The sequence below is a fragment of the Dipodomys merriami genome, unplaced genomic scaffold, assembly GCF_024711535.1.
Source record: "Dipodomys merriami isolate MVZ:Mamm:240054 unplaced genomic scaffold, mDipMer1.0.p SCAF_26, whole genome shotgun sequence".
Classification (NCBI taxonomy): Eukaryota; Metazoa; Chordata; class Mammalia; order Rodentia; family Heteromyidae; genus Dipodomys; species Dipodomys merriami.
In genome coordinates, this window is record NW_027204048.1 from 608,957 (window position 1) to 615,243 (window position 6,287).

Consider the following 6,287-nt stretch of genomic DNA (forward strand, 5'->3'; position numbering starts at 1 on the left):
AGACAGCGCTGCCTGGACCTTACCAGGCCAAGAGTCCTGTCCAAGGCAGCTCCTTCTGGACCAGCCCGGGGCCTGCTTCACAAGCCCTGTCCAAGCCAGCACCACTTGGACCAGCGCGGGCCACGTTCACAGATACCTGTTCAAGACAGCACTGCCTGTTCCAGACTGGGCCAGGCTAACAGAGTCCTGTCAAACCATTGCCAACTGGACCAGCCCGGGCCAGCCTCACAGATCCCTGTCGAAGCTAGTTCCTCTAAGACTGGCCCGGTCAAGCCTCACAGAGCCTTGTCCCAGCCAGCTCCTCCTGGACTGGACCAGACCAGCCTCACAGAGACCTGTGCAAGCCAGCGCCACGTGGACTGCCCTGTGCCAGGCTCACAGAGCCCTGTCTAAGCCAGCTCCTCCAAGATTGGCCCGTCCCAGCCTCACAGAGCCTTGTCCAAGCCAGCAAGACCTGGACCGGCCTGGGCCAGGCTAACAGAGTCCTGTCCAAGCCAGCACCCCCTGGGAAGGGCCCATTGCTGGCTCACAAAGTCCTGTCCAAGCCAGCGCCACCTGGACTGGACTGGGCCAGCCTCACAGAGGCCTGTCAAAGTCAGCTCTGCCTGAAGGGGCCCAGGACAGGCTCAGAGAGTCTTGTCCAAGCCAGCGCCATCTGGACAGACCCGGGCCAGCCTCACAGAGCCCTGTCCAAGCCAGTGCTGCTTGGACCAAGGAAGACCAGCCTCACAGAGTCCTGTCAAAGCCTGCGCCACCTTGATCAGCCAGGCAACCATCACAGAGCCCTGTCCAAGACAGCTCCTGCTAGATTGGAATGGACCTGCCGCACAGAAGCTTCTCTAACCCAGCTCCTCCTGGACTGGACCGGGCCAGACTAACAGGGCCCTGTCCAAGCCATCCCCATCTGGACGGGCCTGTACTTGGCTCACAGAGCCTGGTCCAAGCCAGCTCCTCCTGGACCGGCCCAGTAAAGGCTCACAGAGCCCAGTCCAAGCCAGCGCCACGTGGACTGGCCGGGGCCAGGCTCACAGATCCCTGTCCCAGCCAGCTCCTCCTAGACTGGCCCAGTAAAGCCTCACAGAGCCTTGTCCAAGCCAGCGCAACCTGGACAGGCCTGTTGCTGGCTCACAAAATCCTGTCCAAGCCAGCACCGCCTGGACTGGGCCAGGCCAGCCTCACAGAGTCCTGTCCAAGGCAGTGCTACCTGGACTGAACCCGGCCAGGCTCAAAAGCCCTGTCCAAGTCAGCTCCAGGTAAAGCGGCCCAGGACAGGCTCAGAGAGTCCTGTCCAGGGCAGCGCCACATGGACAGGTCCATGCCAGTCTCACAGATCCCTGTCCAAGCCAGCACCGCCTGGACTGGACCTGGGCAGCCTAACAGAGCCCTGTCCAAGCCAGTGCCACGAGGACCGGCATGCACCAGCCTCACAGAGCCATTTCCAAAGCAGCGCTACCTGGACCAGCAGGGACCAGGCTCACAGAGTGCTGTCCAAGCCACTACTGCCTGTTATGGCGCAGGCTCACAAAGTCCTGTCGAAGCCAGCACCGCCTGTATGGGCCCCGGCCAGGATCACAAAGTCCTGTCTAAACCAGCACCGCCTTGATCAGCCTGGACGAGACTCACAGAGCCCTGTCCAAGCCAGCTCCTCGTAGACTGGCCGAGGCTCACCTTACGGAGTCTCATCCAAGCCAGCTGCTCCTTGACCGCACCAAGCCAGCCTCACAGAGCCCTGTCCCAGCCAGTTCCTCCTGGATGGGCGCTGGCCAGGCTCACAGAACCCTCTCCAGGCCAGCGCTGCTTGGACTGACTCCTGCCTGGCTCACAGAGCCATGTCCAAACCAGCGCTTCCTGGACCAGCTCGTGCAAGGTTCACAAAGTCCTGTCCAAGCCAGCACTGCCTGGACCAGCCCGGGGCTGGCTCACAAAATCCTGTCCAAGCCAGCTCCTCCTGGACCAGACCAGACCAGCCTCATAGAGCACTGTCCAAGCCAGTGCCATGTGGACTGGCCTTTGGCAGGATCACAGAGCCTTGTTAAAGCCAGCTCCTCCAAGACTGGCCCGGTTCAGCCTCCCAGAGCCTTATGCAATGCAGCTTCTCCTAGACTGCCCCGGTAAAGCCTCACAGAGACTTGTCCAAGCCAGCGATACCTGGACAGGCCTGTTACTGGCTCACAAAATCCTGTCCAGGCCAGCAATGTCTGGACCGCCCCAGGCCAGCCTCACAGAGTCCTGTCCAAGGCAGTGCCACATGGACCGGACCAGGCCAGCCTCAAAGAGCCCTGTCGAAGCCAGCGCCACCTGGACCAGACCTGGGCAGCCTAACAGAGCCATGTCCAAGGCAGCGCTACCTGGACCAGCAGGGGCCAGGCTCACAGAGCACTGTCCAAGACAGTATTGCCTGGTCTGGTGCGGGCCAGGCTCAGAAAATCCTGTCCAAACCAGCACCGCCTGCATGGGCCCTGGCCAGGCTCACAAAGTCCTGTCTAAGCCAGCACCACCTTGATCAGCCTGGACCAGCCACACAGAACCCTGTCCAAGCCAGCTCCACATAGACTGGCGCACGCCAAACTTACAGCGTCTCGTACAAGCCAGCTGCTCCTTGACCGGACCAAGCCAGCCTCACAGAGCTGTGTCCAAGCCAGTTCCTCCTGGACCGGCACTGGCCAGGCTCACAGAACCCTGTCCAGGCCAGCGCTGCTTGTACCAACTCCTGCCTGGCTCACAGAACCATGTCCAAACCAGCGCTGCCTGGACCAGCTTGTGCAAGGCTCACAAAGTCCTGTCCAAACCAGCACCATCTGGACCGGCCCAGGGCTGGCTCACAAAGTCCTGTCCAAGCCAGCTCCTTCTGGACAACCAGACCAGACCAGCCTCACAGAGCCCTGTCGAAGCCAGCGCCACGTGGACTGGCCTGTGTGAGGTCCACAGAGCCCTGTCCAAGCCACCTCCTCCAAGACTCGCCTGGTCCCGCCTCCCAGAGCCTTGTCCAATCAGCTTCTCTTAGACTGGCCCGGTAAAGCCTCACAGAGCCTTGTCCAAGCCAGCGCTACCTGGACAGGCCTGTTGCTGGCTCACAAAATCCTGTCCAGACCAGCAATGCCTGGACCGGCACAGGCCAGCCTCACAGAGTCCTGTCCAAGGCAGAGCCAACTGTACTGGACCGGGCCACCCTCAAAGAGCTCGGTCCAAGCCAGTGCCACCTGGACTAGACTTGGGCAGCCTAACAGAGCCCTGTCCAAGCAAGTGCCACCAGGACAGGCCTGAACCAGTCTCACAGAGCCATGTCCAAGACAGTGCTACCTGGACCAGCAGGGGCCAGGCTCACAGAGCACTGTCCAAGACAGTATTGCCTGGTCTGGTGCGGGCCAGGCTCAGAAAATCCTGTCCAAACCAGCACCGCCTGTACGGGCCCTGGCCAGGCTCACAAAGTCCTGTCTAAGCAACTACCGCCTTGATCAGTTTGGACCAGCCTCACAGAGCCCTGTCCAAGCCAGCTCCTCTTAGACTTGCCCATGCCAAACTTACAGCGTCTCGTCCAAGCCAGCTGCTTCTTGACTGGACCAAGCCAGCCTCACAGAGCTGTGTCCAAGCCAGATCTTCCTGGATGGGCGCTGGCCAGGCTCACAGAACCCTGTCCAGGCCAGCGCTGCTTAGACCGACTCCTGCCTGGCTCACAGAGCCATGTCCAAACCAGCGCTGCCTGGCCCAGCTCGTGCAATGCTCACAATGCCCTGTCCAAGCCAGCACCACCTGGACCAGTCAAGGGCTGGCTCACAAAGTCCTGTCCAAGCCAGCGCCACCTGGACTAGCCCAGGCCAGGCTCATAGAATCCTGTCCAAGTCAGCACCACCTGGAATGGACCAGGCCAGCCTCACAGAGCCCTGTCCAAGCCAGTGCCAACTGGACCAGACTGCACCAGCCTCACAGAGCCCTGTTCATGACAGTATTGCCTGTACCAGTGCGGGACAGCCACTCAAAATCCTGTCCAAGCCAGCATCACCTGGACAGACCCGGGCCCGGCTCACAAACTCATGTCCAGGGCAGCGCAGCCTGGACCGGCCCAGGCCATCCTCACAGAGCTCTGTCTAAGCCAGCTCCTCCTAGCCTGGCCTGGGCCAACCTCACAGAGTCTTGTCCAAGCCAGCTGTTCCTGGACCGGCGGGAGAAAGGCTCACAGAGCCCTTTCCAAACCAGCGACGCCTGGACTGGCCCGGGCCAGACTCACCGAGCCCTGTTCAAGCCAGCACTGCCTGGAGAGATGGAGTCCAGGCTCACAGAGCCCTGTCCAATCCAGTGTTGCCTGAACCAGCCCAGAGACAGCCTCTTGAGCCCTGTCTAAGCCAGTGCCGCCTGTACCGATGCATGCAAGCCTCAAAGAGCCCTGTCCAAGCCAGCTCCTCCTAGACTGGGCTGGGCCAGGCTCACTGAGCCCTTTCCAAGCCAGCGCCACCTGGACCAGCCTGCACCAGACTCACAGACCCCTGTCCAAGCCAGCACCTCTATACTGGAATCGAAGTATCTCGCTGAGAGTTGTGTAAGCCAGCTGTTCCTGGAGCAGAAGGGGCAAGCATAACAGGGCCCTGTCAAAGGCAACCTCATCTGGATTGGCTTGGCTCACAGAGCCCTGTACAAGCCAGGGCCACCTGGACCTGCCCAGTCCAGGCTCACAGAGCCCTGTCCAAGCTAGGGTCAACTGGACCAGACTGCACCAGCCTCACAGAGCCCGGTCCAGCCCAGCACTGCCTTGACCAGCACAGGCCAGGCTCATGGAGCCCTGTCTAAAACAGGGCCACTTGTACTACCCCGGGGACAGCCTTTGGAGCCTTGTCCAAGCCAGTACCACTTGGACAGGCGGGGGCCGGTTCACAGAACACTGTTCAAGACAGCACTGGCTGTTCCGGACCGGGCCAGACAAACAGAGTCCTATCAAAGCAAGTGCCAACTGGACCAGCCTGGGCCAGCCACACAATCCCTGTCGAACCTAGCTCCTCCTAGAATGGCCCGGTCCAGCCTCACAGAGTCTTGTCCAAGCCAGCAAGACCTGGACCGGCCCGGGCCAGGCTAACATAGTTCTGTCCAAGCCAGCGCCCCCTAGAAGGGTCCACTGCTGGTTCACAAAGTTCTGTCCAAGCCAGCGCCACCTGGACCAGAACGGGCCAGCCTTACAGAGGCCTGTTAAAGTCAGCTCTGCCTGAAGCAGCCCAGGACAGGCTCAGAGAGTCCGGTCCAAGCCAGCCATCTGGACAGACAGGGGCCAGCCTCACAGAGCTTTGTAAAAGCCATCGTGCTGGACTGGACCTGGGCAGCCTAACAGATCCCTGTCCAAGCCAGTGCCACCAGGACCGGCCTGCACCAGCCTCACAGAGCTGTGCCCAAGCCAGCGCTGCCTGGATCAGCCTGGAAAAGGCTCACAAAGCCCTGTCCAAGCCAACGCCACCTGGACCAATGCAGGCCAGGCTCAAAGAGCACTGTCCAAGCCAGTACTGCCTGGACCAACTGGGGACAGGCTCACAAAGTCCTGTCCAAGCCATCACCGCCTTGATGGTCCCGGGCCAGCCTCACAGAGCCCTGTCCATGCCCGCTCCTCCTAGACCTCCCCGTGCCAGCCTCACAGAGCTCTGTCCAAGCCAGGGCGACTTGGACCAGCCCCGGGACAGCTTTTTGAGCCCTGTCCAAGCCAGCCCTTCCTGGAACCATGAGGGCCAGACTCAAAGATTCCTGTCTAAGCCAGCTCTTCCTAAACTGGGCCGGGCCAGTCTCAGAGAGTCTTGTTCAAGCCAGCTGCTCCTCGGTCTGACCAGGCCAGCCTCACAAGCCCTGTCCTAGCCTGGATCAGCCTGCACCAGACTCACAGAGTCCTGTCCAAGCCAGCACCGTCTGGACCGGACCAGGCCAACCTCACAGAGCACTGTCCAAGCCAACTCCTCCGGGTCTGGCTGTGGCCAGCCTCACAGAGCCCTGTCCAAGATAGCTCCTCCACGACTGGCCAGGTCCAGCCTCACAGAGCCTTGTCCAAGCCAGCAAGACCAGGACCGGCCCGGGCCAGGCTAACAGAGTGTTGTCCAAGCCAGCGCCCCCTGGAAGGGCCCATTCCTGGCTCACAAGTCCTGTCCAAGCCAGCGCAACTGGACCGGACCGGGCCAGCCTCACAGAGGCCTGTCAAATTCAGCTCTGCCTAAAGCGGCCCAGGACAGGCTCAGAGAGTCCTGTCCAAGACAGAGCCATCTGGACAGACCCGGGCCAGCCTCACAGAACCCTGTCCAAACCAGCGCCACCTGGACTGGACC